Consider the following 13,203-nt stretch of genomic DNA (forward strand, 5'->3'; position numbering starts at 1 on the left):
ACGCTTTGACGCTTCCGCCCCTCCCCCTTGCAGTTCGTGCGCCGGCTCCAGCAGAGGGCGCGAGAGAGCCGGTGCCAGGTTTCGTTTCGCTTTCGCAGAGCGTCTCTTGGGGCTCAGCAGCTGGCTAAGGCTGATGGGAGTTGTAGTCCGAGGCGCCAGGTGGGCAAGGCTGGTGCGGAGAGGGCGAGGCAGTGAGGATTAGCGGTAAGATTTCAGAGCAGAGTCAGGGAGAAGAAGGGCGGCCGCTTTCTAAAAAGAGGAAGCGCTTCACACGGGGGGCGGGGGGGATTTCCTTAAAATTTTGCCAGTGCCAACACCCAGATGCAAATGCAAAAGTAATGTACTGGAATCTGAATATAAATGCAGCGACATGTTTCATCTGCTACTGAAAATAAAACACATTTAAAATAAATAAATGTCAGCAGGTTTTTGTCGGAAATCTCTGACAAGATACCCAGGCAGTGGAAGTTCTGACTACTTCAGCTTGGAATTATATAGGAGAAGTGTCAGTCACCACGTAAAAATATGGGGACACTACAAACTGTAAGTGAAATCATTTGCGGGAGGGGAATAGGGAGGGATATGTTGAACCTACAGCTCATTTCTAATCTCAAAGGGCTCTCGAAGCGCTAGTTTGGAGGATCATATTTCAACTAAGCCAGTGGTTCTCAAACTGTTTTTCCTCTAGGCCACACTTTCAGAATAAAAATTTGCTCATGCCACACCAATTTTTTTAATTAATAAGAAATACATTGGAAAACAAACGAAAACAACTAGCAACACTTGGTTTATAAGATAAAGCACAACTACTTTATAATATGACCATGGGGACACCCAGAAAGTATAAAACAATGCAGCTAAATAAGAATAATGAATCATTCCCCAAATACAATATTGATTGTCCTTGAATCTTCCCTCCACACTTGCCATCCTTTCCTGCCCCACATCCTTCGAGAACCGCTGGAAAGCCACTGGAAGTTTCTTGGCTTGTGGTAACTGTAGACGTGAAAGATGGACGTAGAGTGGTTTATCTAGCTTTAATTTCTCATCCTTCCACAGGACGAACAGACCACACGCCTGCTGCAGGTGCCAAAGGCATTTATTCCTGTTGCGTTTATTCCTTCTTTTGTAGGACAGGTAATCCTGTTTGAGAAGCCAGGGCCGTCTTAAGCGCCCCTGGCGCCGTGGAGCAACAGATCCCTCCGGCGCCCCCCGCCGCCCCGTTTCCCAGCGCGGTGGGCGGGCGGGCGCAGCTCGCGGCGCCCTCCTGGCGGGCCGGCGCCATGGTGCCCTGCGCCACCGGGGGTCTACCTAGAGCCGGCCCTGTGAGAAGCCCATCAGTGCAAGTGTCTATTGGCCAGGGAGAAAGGTATTTGTCTGCAATGGAGCAAGGTAACTCACGGGAGCGTAGAGAGCAGAGGAGAAAGGGTGAGTTGGAGAAAAACTACCAGGTGATAACAATGCAGTGCTAGCATCCTTGTATATCACTTCTTTGAAAGTAGCCAGTACAGTTTTTATTTTCTCCAGAGCTAGAGTGGTGTAGTGGTTTGAGTCTTTGACTTCCAAGATCTGCTTCCAATCCCCATCTAGCCACAAAGCTAAATCACCATCCCTCCTCCTACCCTACATTCCAGGGTTATTGGATCACAGAGGGCAAGAAAAAGGACCATGTACGCTGTTCTGATCTTAAAAGAAGAGGTGAGCTAAAAATGTTACAAATAGAAAATGGGTATACCTGGTACTCACTTTTAAATAACACACCCCCTTAGATGCATGCCTCATCATCCCTTGAAATCTGAGTTACCTTTTGGGATCTGTTCCTTAGGACAGAGAATATTCAGCATGTGATTCTGTGCTAATGAATGGGGTGAAAACCGTTAGATTTCAGATCTGTGCAAATCTCCATGTGTAACTTCGCAGGCGGGGAATGCATTGTGTAAGTGACTCAGGGAGCCTCTCATCTTAATACAGATACAAATCTGAGGTCACTACAGAGGTGCGGTGTCATAGGAAGACTTTGGCAGAAATTCCTAGCCTCTTTTCTTTCATGGCTAAATTTTTTTTAAAAAATAAAAATCTGTAGATTATTAAAAACGAATAAAAATATGTTTTCTATGCTTGGTCAAATGGAGGAGCAATAATAAGAGTGTAAGATCATGCAGAAATATATTGTGTCTTGTGTGTGTATGTGTGGCTGCTGAAGGAACTATAAAGAAACACAGAAAAAAAGACCTATAAAATGTCAATAAAAGAGAATAATTTTATATTTAGACAATATAAATCTCATTGAGTATGTATGTGTGTGTACTTTAGACACACACACATGCAACAAACCTGTCAGAAGAATTCTGTGGCGATTTATAAAAATGAGTAATGAAATATCTGCAATATTTGTCAATCCAAATTTTACAGCTCCAAAATAAGTGTTAAAAAAGGTGTCTGGAATGAAATACGCCCTGCATTAAGTTTTTTAATACTTGCCCAGATTTAAAGCCTCAATAAAATGTATTAAATCTTTTAAGGTTTTAAATGAATCTAGCACGTGTTTCATAAATCACAGAGCTTGGCTCAGCCCCTTTGTGTTTTAATAACTGTAAGCTAAGAAATTGCTCTGAGCTAAGACGAAACACATTTCTATAATGGAAGGAGAAAACAGGGGTTTTGAACAACAACAACAACAACAAAAATCCTTGCTCATGGCTGAGACTGACTTCGGCCTCCTGTAGATCAGAACCTGTCTGCTGATCCATGGTTAACAGCTTCAAGATGTGACCTGGTGGTGCAAAGGTAAATATTATTAGTAATAACTCCAGAAATAAAAGAAATCTACAAGGAGACATTAGCTGAGCTGCCGTGCCATCTCCTGATACTTATCTCGGGGCACTATCATTTTTTATTCACGTGCCACACAAGCGTCTCAATGTACATTAAAATCAGCAAAAAAGGAAAAGGTTTAAAATTCAAAAAACAAGAGGCATATTTAAACAAGACAAAGCAAAAACAATGCAAAATAAGCACCCAGTAGAGACCTAGAGAGTAGGATTGCATTGTTACTTAAGTAGAGACCTAGAGCAGTGGTCCCCAAACTAAGGCCCGGGGGCCAGAGGTGGCCCAATCGCCTTCTCAATCTGGCCCGCGGACGGTCCAGGAATTAGCGTGTTTTTACATAAGTAGAATGTGTCCTTTTATTTAAAATGCATCTCTGGTTATTTGTGGGGCATAGGAATTTGTTCAATTTTTTCCCCAAAATATAGTCCGGCCCCCCACAAGGTCTGAGGGCAGTGGACCGGCCCCCTGAGAAAAAAGTTTGCTGACCCCTGACCTAGAGAGTAGGATTGCATTGTTACTTAAGTCGATTCATTGCAATGGCCACACATTCCTCTGCCCCATACTTGATGCCATCCATATGTTGGAGGGCAAACACCAGCAGCAGGAAGCCTGCTGTACTTGTGTAGTTTCACTTTACACAAATAGGTCAAACATCATCAACAATAACAACAAAACAGTCAAGGTATGAAGACATAAGACTTGTTTTCTCCTGCACTTTCTGACTCTAAGAGCTGCTCAACAGTGGAACAGTCTCCTTCAGAAAGTGGTGGACTCGCCTTACTTGGAGATTTTTAAGCAGAGGTTGGGTGGATGGCCATATTTCACGGGTGCTTTAGCTGAGATTCCAGCATTGCAGGGGGTTGGACTAGATGGCCCTCGAATCCCCTTCCAACTCTACAATTCTATGATTCTGTGTAGCTGCCTCAAGACCCATCAGGGGGAAAAGTAGGGTGTGTGTGTGTGTGTGTGTGTGTGTTCAACTATTTTATACTTGTTTTCATTATAGCTTATATTGCTTTGAGATGCCTCACGGGAGGAATTAATAAACGCAATCAATGATAACTTTTCATTTGAACCAATCCGGACCCTGCGAGCGTCATCTGAGGTGCCTCTTTGTGTGCCCTCTCCATAAAAGGTCCAGAGGGTGGGGGCACGAGAACGGGCTTTTTCTGCAGCGGCTCCCCATTTGTGGATATCTTTAGGTGCCAGGTGAAAACATTCCTCTATAATCAGGCCTTTGGCTGATTAATCAATCTATGGCCTTTTAAATGTGCTTGTGAGAGGAGGGCTTACTGTTCTGTTTTTGTTATGTATTTTGTGGTCTCATTTTGTGTTTTTATGCTGCATGCTCTTCCCATGCCCTTTGGATGAAGGCGGAATACAAATTTAATAAACAATAATAATTAATAGAAATAATTTCATTCCACTTTTAATTTGTACACCACCTCTCCACATTGCTATACACAAGGCGGTTTGCAAGCTAAAGAAACAAAAAAAGGGCAAGATCACAGATCACATCACCCAACACCAACCAAGAATGTTTCTCCTGCAGATTTATGTGACCTGCCAGGGTTATACTAGGTAAGGTGTTCCCGGAGGTAACCTGGTCTCCAGCTATTCAGGGCTTTATATACCAGTAGCAATAACTTTAAGTTGTCCTGGTAGCATATCAGCACCCGAGGCAACTCTTCCAGCACTTCAATAACTTTTTTTTTTTACCCCCTCCCAAGACACACCTTGCTGTTTTGGAGCCAGTGAAAAATCACTCTGTACTTTTTACGAGCCAACAAACCGAGACAAGTTCAAAGGTCTTTGAAATATTCTCATTAACACTATTGACTCCAGCCTGTCTGCAGAGGGAGGGCCAGAAAGCAACTTCCCCCTGCCCCCCCGCCCCCACATTGATGCATAGAGGTGCAATATTTTATTTCTTTACCTTTCCTTGGTACCTTTCCTCCAAGCTCCAGCGACAAAGGTGTGGGAGGGGTGTGGCTGGAAAAAAATGGATTCAAACAGGTGGACAGGCACTGCCCTTGGCAGTTGCTTGGTTTCTCTGTCTATTGTCTTAAAGGGGAAATCAAAGGTTCTTAACTTTTTGCCCAGGGAATCTGGTGGCTGTGTTAAGCTCTGCAGGGGACATGTCCCCACCCTGCAACCCATTGCTAAAGTGCCGTGTAAAAAGTCTGTCTAACCTCATTAACTGCCACAAGCAACAATACTGAGCTGGCATTAAAGGCAATTTTGAGCTGGTTGGTCATTAATCACCGCTTGACAGTCATAAATAGTGGTGATACCCCCCCCCCCCCAATCTCTTTTCAGTTTAAGGTTACCTCTATTTAGACTGGTATGAGCTCATGGAGGCAGAGTTGATGAGAAGCTGTGGGTCATTAGCTGTTAATAACTTTAATAGCACATGCACTAAGGGACAAGGAAGTTCTGAAACAGGGTCCAACTCCTGGATGAACTTTCAGGGCGTTCTTGGGACCACAGCGAAAATAATAGGAGGGAGAAGGGAAATGCTGAAGACCCAAAGTGTTTATTTAAGGTCTCCGCTGCATGCTGAAGAGCCTAGCCACTTTTCAGTTTCAGCTGAAATGGAATAGACACTTGCCTCTTCAGCAGAACAAGGTGCAGACTGTAAAGAAACTCCAGGCTTAATGCAACATTCTCCCCTCGGAGGGAATGCTGTGTTCTTATATCACATTCACAAAGGAAAAACTGAAGCAGCCACTGACTGGAGTGCTAGACCACGGCCAAATTCACACTATGCATTTAAAGCATTTACCATGCCACTTTATATAGCCATGGCTTCCCCCAGAGTATTCTGGAAGCTGTAGTTTGTCAGAGGTGCTGAGAGTTGTTAGGGGGCTCCTATTCCCAATTCTCAGAGTAGTTTAGCAATGAATCCTTCTTCACAGAGAACTCTCTGGATTTGCCACTCGTATTTAGATGAATTTAAAGTTAGCTATGAACAGAACGGTAACGAATCAGCTTCTTTTGTAGAGGGATTAATCTAAACTGGAATGAGTCCATGTTTGGAGCAGAACTATTTGCTTTTCAAGCACCAGAGGGGGGAAAGGTTAAGAGGACGCTATCATATTTTAAAAAGTAAATTGCTTTTTAGGACCTGTTGCTCAGAAAGTGGAGAATAGACTTAATTCATAAAGAAACGCTGACATAGGAAGTGATTCTAATGCAATGCTTGCCCCACTTTCAGTGGGGAGATGTCATCTAGCAAAACAAGCCATGAATGCCCAAGTTTTGAGGCAGGATGCCACTGAAGTGCAATTTCTCTGGAGCAACTGTGTGTGCGCACTCTGACTAGCTTCTGCTGTGCTTAGGGGATTCCTGAAGGCATCTAAGTAGCATCCAGAAAAGATGGTGGATGGATCATAGGTCTGATCTAACCCGTCCCTTCTTACATTCTTGTTTAGGTTTTTATACTTTGCATTTTGGGGACGCTGGTGGCGCTGTGGGTTAAACCACAGAGCCTAGGGCTTGCCAATCAGAAGGTCGGCGGTTCAAATCCCTGCGATGGGGTGTGCTCCCATTGCTCGGTCCCAGCTCCTGCCAACCTAGCAGTTCGAAAGCACATCAAAGTGCAAGTAGATAGATAGGGACCGCTACAGCGGGAAGGTAAACGGCATTTCCGTGTGCTGCTCTGGTTCGCCAGAAGCAGCTTTGTCATGCTGGCCACATGACCTGGAAGCTCTACGCTGGCTCCCTCGGCCAATAATGCGATATGAGCGCGCAACCCCAGAGTCGGTCATGACTGGACCTTATGGTCAGGGGTCCCTTTACCTTTTTTACTTTGCATTTTGTTTGGAAATGCTAATAACAAATGCTACAGCTCAGGCTGGGTACCTGCTATACCTTTGAAGCACATTTTCATCACCGCCACTAGGAATCCTGGGAACTCTAGTTTCCTAAGGATGCTGGGAATTGTAGCTCTGTGATGGGGCTGAAGTACAGTTCCCAGTGTTCTTTGGGGGGCAGCATTTGCTTGGAACACACTTTAAAGGTTTGGTGTGCGCACAAAAGCTTTGTGTAGAAAAAGTTCTTGCAAAGCAAATAGTTTTTTAAGTTGGCTCATGTATGGAAGAGATAGATTATGCTGATAAGGGGGGAGGAGGCAGGTAGATGCTGTCATTTTTAATTTTATTTGCACCCCCTCCAAAAAGCCTCTAAGGTATTCTAAGTGCCTGCTTCCCTTTGATTTTATGGAAAGTTGCCATTTGCCCATAAACATTCTCCCCCAAAACATTTTTGAAATATGTTAAGAAGAAGAAAGGCATATAAAAAGAAGCCCTCTTGAGACTTCCCTTCCTGTCAGAAGAAACACCTTTCAACTCCATTTGATCAGGCTAAGCATGCCTGTAAATAGTAATCACGCTTCTATAAAGTATTTCATCTTCAAGGCGCTTTACAAATAACATATTTAATAATTATTAGGTATGGCTATTAGGGAAGATTAGGAGCGCCTCGTCTCCTCCTTCCAGCAATTTCACCCAAACTCATTGGAACTGAAATGTGGCATGAGACAGGAAATTAAAGGCCTTTTCAGAAAACAGGGAGGGAGCGTTGGATTTTATTCTTAGCACGTATTGTAAGTGGGGCTCACCACAACGAAATGCACGACGTTTCAGCCAGCCATACCCTTTTCCAGGACATTGCATTCCGTTACCCACACCCAGTCGGTCAGCATACTATGGCTACTGAGCATGCCCAGTCCTCATTGGGTTGCTTTCTGGCATTTGAAGGAGAGAACCAGCCCAGCGGGAGCGAGGGAAAGAGACGCCATTGAACAGCCGCCACTACTGCCACCAGAGAGGGGAGGAGAAGCCCTTTCGCCTCTTGCTCCCTCTGTGGCAGCAGTCACTCATGCCCCTGCTGCCTGCGAGACTCAAGGGCTGTCACATGGAAGAGGGAGACCCTCGTACCTACGGGACCGCCTCTCCTGGTATGCCCCGCGGAGGACCTTAAGGTCCACAAGCAACAATACTCTGGAGATCCCAAGCCATAAGGTGGCAATATTGGCCTCTACTAGGGCCAGGGCCTTTTCAATATTGGCCCCAACTTGGTGGAACGCTCTTTCCCAGGAGACCAGGGCCCTGTGGGATTTGTCATCTTTCCGCAGGGCCTGCAAGACAGAGCTGTTCCGCCTGGCTTTTGGGTTGGACTTAGTCTGACCCCTGTGTTTTCCTCCCTCATGGCTTGGATTTATGGACTACTTAAAATGAGGCTGCATTTTAAATTTTAATATTGTATTTTAACCTGTATTTTAATTGCTTTTTATGTTTTATTGTAATTTTATTGGTGTGAGCCGCCCTGAGCCCGGTTTTGACTGGGGAGGGCGGGGTATTTATTATTATTATTATTATTGTTGTTGTTGTTGTTGTTGTTATTGTTGTTGTTGTTATTATTATTATTATTATTATTATTATTATTATTATTATTATTATTTTGAGTTAGCACCCGGAAGAACTTTCTGAAGGTTCAACAGTGGAACAAACTCTCTCAGAAGGTGGTGGACTCTCCTTCCTTGGAGGTTTTTAAGGAGAGGTTGGATGGTCATCTGTCATGGATGATTTAGCTGAGATTCCATCATGGGTAGGCAAACTAAGGCCCAGGGGTCGGATCTGGCCCAATCTCCTTCTAAATCCGGGAATCAGCATGTTTTTACATGAGTAGAATGTGTCCTTTTATTTAAAATGCATCTCTGGGTTATTTGTGGGGCATAGAAATTCGTTCATTTCCCCCCCCCCCAAAAAAATATAGTCCAGCCCCCCATAAGGTATGAGGGACAGTGGACTGCCCCCCTGCTGAAAACATTTGCTGACTCCTGGCCTAGATGACCCTTGGGGTCACTTCCAACTCTAAAATTTTGTGAGTTAAAGTCAGAAGCTCCTGTCACTCCTAATGACTGGCTATGCTGACTGTTAGTGATTGAAGCTCACAGGTTCTCATCTCTACTTGGGAGGAGCGGTTGCCCAGGTTGGAGGGTTACAAAACAAGCAGATGGCAAGCCAGTTAAAGGAGGGAGAAAGCTGGAGAGGGAGCCCATAGCCATGCAGGTGTCCTAAGCAGGGAGAGGCCCTAAACCAGAACACCCAGATCAAAGAGATAATGCTGACAGGTGGGATTAGGATCCAAAGGAGAAGCTTCAGGCAAAACCTGATGAAATGACAGTGGGGATTAGAGCTGGAAAATAACCCGATACAGAGGAGTAACTTAAAGGAGTGTTGTTGACCGTGAGAAGGGCGAAGGGATGGATGGACGATCCAATCACAGGAAAGGGAGTGGAAAGAAAATTAAGTTTCCAAAACACACTTCCTGCAAGCACTCAGCTGGCTCCATAAATAAACAAATCACTTGGGTAGGTTGCAAACCCTATACTGTACACACTTCCTTGGAAGTAGGCCCCTCTGAACTCATGCGTAGGATTGCTCTGTTTGTAACAGTTAGTTCCTGCTTTAAGATCATTTGAGCATTCTGCTGCACCGCTTGCACTCCATAATCCAGCTTTATAGTGTGGCTGAAACCTTTAATCAGTTAAGGAGCTCTTGTGCTCAGCTCCTGCTTGCAGGCTATTGGTAGGCATCTGATTGCCCACTGTGAGAACAGGATGCTGGACTAGATGGGCCAGTGGCCTGATCCAGCAAGTCTGTCCTTAGATACAAACTAAAACAGTCTCTCGTTGACTGTAAAGTCATTGGGCATAATGTCAAAATGCTAATGAATTTTATAAACAGCAGGCACATCATTTTAGAAGAGGCATATGTGTTTCACTCTCTCACACAGGAGGGAATGCTTCTTCCCAGGAAAGTGCCTGATATGACATGCACATCTAATAACAGTTTTCCGCAACCTGGTGGCCCTCCAGATGTTGCATTGGCCATTGGGGAGATGGTGGGAGATGGAGTCTGGCAACATTCAAAGAGCACCAGGTTGGTAACAGCTGTCCTGTATTATTTTAAGGTAGAAGGACAGGTCTTATTGTACTTTCATTGTGGGATTATGAAGTAGGTACCGGTACTGTATTGTATATTACCATTGCAATTAATAAGGAGAGCTGGATGAAATGGCACAGGATGTTCTGTTCAGATGAGCAACATTCCGCCCATGGTTAAATTTTAATTTAGATTTTAAGTCGATTATACCATATTGCTGTAGAAGCTGACAATGCACAGCACTGATTGGCTTGCTTTGGTGACGTCCTGAAAGTATACTCTTCCATTCATGGAGCAGTTTTGCAATGTTTGTTTGTTTTTTTTAAAAAAAAAGTCTGGTTTTTTTGTTTTTACAAAATAAGGGAGTGAGTGTACATTTAATTGAGCAAATGTATGTCATTGCTATGGGGCCTCTGCCTCTCCCTCACATAATTTGAACTGCAAATGCCAGTTCAGCCAATCAATGTCAGAGGCTCCTTCCCCACAACTACTGCAATACAATGTTTACAATCATGCTACGCTGCAATGGCCACTGGCTTTCCCCTGTAGCGTAATGGGGAAGAAATGGCACTTCGTCTGGATAGCAATGTGTGAACAACATCTCAGAGTGGAAAGGATCAGACTTCAGCTACAGATGGTTAGGATATTCCAATGTAATCTATCAAAGCATGCCTCCATTGAATCTTAGCTTAGATCAGGCATCCCCAAACTGCGGCCCTCCAGATGTTTTGGCCTACAACTCCCATGATCCCTAGCTAACAGGACCAGTGGTCGGGGAAGATGGGAATTGTAGTCCAGAATATCTGAAGGGCCGAAGTTTGGGGATGCCTGGCTTAGATGAACTCCTCATGCCAGTTCTCAATAGGGTGATATTTCATCTACACACAATAGCTCCAAATTCCCCTGGAATATTGCCCATAACGAGCATTCTGATTACAGGTAGGTACGAAATGATTCTGATTACAGGTGAGTAGGAAGTGTGCATGCACACAAAAGCTCATACCAATGACAAACTTAGTTGGTCTCTAAGGTGCTACTGGAAGGAATTTTTTTATTTTGTTTCAAGCATTCTGATTGTGCCTGGTTTACCCCCCTGAACCATCAGCCTGTGATGCTAATCTATGGTGGATCCACGGTGGGGACTATTCCTCATGCTGCCTTTGGCATGCACAGGCCCTGCCCATCAACTCTTCATGATCTACCCAAGAATTTTTAAAAAAGGATGAGGTGCAAGCAGAATTCTAGTTGCAGGAGAGTAATGGAGGAGAAGCAATGTCAGGATGGCATTTGCAATAGTGAGGATTATTGTTGTTGTTTAGTCGTTTAGTCGTGTCCGACTCTTCGTGACCCCATGGACCAGAGCACGCCAGGCACATTATGGATTGAAGACTACAGATTAAAAATATGGATCAAAAGTTTGTTGGAACAAAAGCCTGAGTCAGATCTGCAAACTTTGACAAGTTCATATGGGAAAGGTGGTCCTGGAGAGATCCTGGTCCCAGATTTGCATAAAACCGGCATAAGCAAATGTATAGGTATGGATGAAAATTTGGAAATGATAACCATAAGTTGAACAGAAATACATATGAAGGACTGTATTTTCCTATATGACCCTGCCTGGGCTCTGAGATCTTCAGGGGAGGTTCTTCTCTCAGTCCCACCACCCTCAAAGGCACGGTTGGTGGGGATGTGGGACAGGGCTTTCTTGGTGGTTGCTCCCAGATTTTGGAACTTCCTCCTTAGAGAAGCGAGACTGGCTCCCTCCTTGTCCTTCTGTCAGCATTTGAAGACTGTTTTATTCTGACAGGCTCGGGGAAAGTGACTGTTGTTGTTGTTGTTGTTGTTGTTGTGTCTGTGTATGTAAAAGTTGCTATGCTGTTTTTACTCTTGATATCTTAGATTTGTTTTTTCTATTTTTAAATTCTATTATAGTTTAATAGCTTTTTAACTATTATCTTTCCTATGTTTTCAGCTTTTTATATTTTATATTTTTACCGCCTTGAATTATGTTTCGTTGCTTGTCTCTGGCATTTTTGTATTGTTTTATTTTGCTATGGCTGTATGCTAACGCAATAAAGATTTGATTTGATTTATCTGTGTTTCTTTCATTAGTGTAAGCTGCCTTTGAGTCCTGGCCTGGGGGAAAAGGTGGGATATAAGTATTATCACTACTACTAAATACACCTCACCTTACTAGGGAAAACTGTGACCTATAAGCCTGCTCAGTCTGTGGTCCAGACACTAAGTGCTGATGGGCAACTTCAAAGGCCATGTACTCTCCTTTCTTCCATTTCTTTAAACCAGACATGCACACACAGCTCTTCAAACAGAGGATGATGCTCTTGCAGATCTTCAAATAGAGGGTTGTCCTCTGAACCACAGTCCACACACAGCCACCGTGGACTACCAGTACCTTGAATTGACTCTAGCAGCAAAACAATAAGGAAAGAAGATGGGAGGAGGTCAAAGCCATATGCTCCAAGCAGTCTTAACAAACTACAGTTCCCAGGATTCTCTGGGGGGATGTAAAGTGCTTTAAATATATGGTGTTTATGCAGCCTGTGTTGTTGCATTTAAGTTTAAGAATTGTGTTTATCACTGTACTTTAAAATATTACATCCTACCTTGGGATTCCCCCCCCCCCCGACACGTTGAAAGGTGGAGTAGAACTATCCTCTATAGATCGGGCAAAGGCATATGTCAGCTGCCATTTAAATAGGTATCGAAGAAAAGTCTGATTAGGCAAAGCAGTTCATTCCTAAATGTGATCTAGGAAGCTCGCCTGTTTCTGCAGTGTATGTACCTGCAGCTTTGGGACCTGGCACAGAAAGGAAACACCTGGTTTTAAAAAGGGGGTGGGGGGAGAGAAATCAAGGTTTTGTAACACACAAAATACCTCATAGGTGTTGCGGCCTCACAAAGTTGAAAGGCAGAAATGAGAAATCATGTTTCACAGGATATTAACTGCCAGGCCTCATCCAGTCTCCCGGGGCAAAGCCAGAGGGAGAACTGCAAACACGTTTCTTGGCTGTGAAATTTCAGCAGCAGTTTGCTTCTACTGCTCCTTTGCATTCCCACGTGGGTCACTTCCAGACCATTATTGAACATTTACCTTTAATTAGCTGACACAAAATTTTGGGGGAGGTTAGACCTTGTGAGCTGTTTGTGGGGAAGTCACAGGGTGTTGCATCAAGCTAGCACTAGCCAGCACTTCCCAGTGCTTTTCCTTATTTACTGCAACATGTCCGATTTTGGGGAGGGAAGCCAAATAGACTTTAGTTGCACCACCTGAATTTGCTAGTACTGTATCTGATTAAATCCTTGCCATTTTCCTCTGTCCCAGAGTGGGTGACTGACGGCAGCAAGAGGGAGGGGCTCTCCTGTGGCCAGCCAATAGGCAACAGCAGTTGGGAGGAGGAGAACC

The 13,203-nt window shown here is 44.2% G+C and overlaps 2 long non-coding RNA genes across 3 annotated transcripts; one reads left to right on the forward strand and one right to left on the reverse strand.

Annotated features, from left to right (window-relative positions):
* Positions 1-128: 128 nt before the first annotated feature.
* LOC148683478 (uncharacterized) lies at positions 129-11,871 on the forward strand. 2 transcript variants are annotated; one of them, XR_015947046.1, is made up of 4 exons: positions 129-204; positions 1,133-1,428; positions 9,631-9,776; positions 11,099-11,871. It is a non-coding gene; the product is annotated as an uncharacterized LOC148683478 (long non-coding RNA). The 2 variants fall into 2 exon arrangements; XR_015947045.1 differs by lacking the exon at positions 129-204 and adding an exon at positions 8,302-8,439 and having other exon boundaries at positions 11,099-11,870.
* On the reverse strand, positions 2,509-4,888 carry LOC148683479 (uncharacterized). The gene is made up of 2 exons (XR_015947044.1): positions 4,766-4,888; positions 2,509-2,773 (listed from the first exon to the last, which is right to left on the reverse strand). It is a non-coding gene; the product is annotated as an uncharacterized LOC148683479 (long non-coding RNA).
* Positions 11,872-13,203: the final 1,332 nt, after the last annotated feature.

The sequence above is a fragment of the Zootoca vivipara genome, chromosome 14 (genome assembly GCF_965207765.1).
Source record: "Zootoca vivipara chromosome 14, rZooViv2.hap1.1, whole genome shotgun sequence".
Taxonomy (NCBI): domain Eukaryota; kingdom Metazoa; phylum Chordata; class Lepidosauria; order Squamata; family Lacertidae; genus Zootoca; species Zootoca vivipara.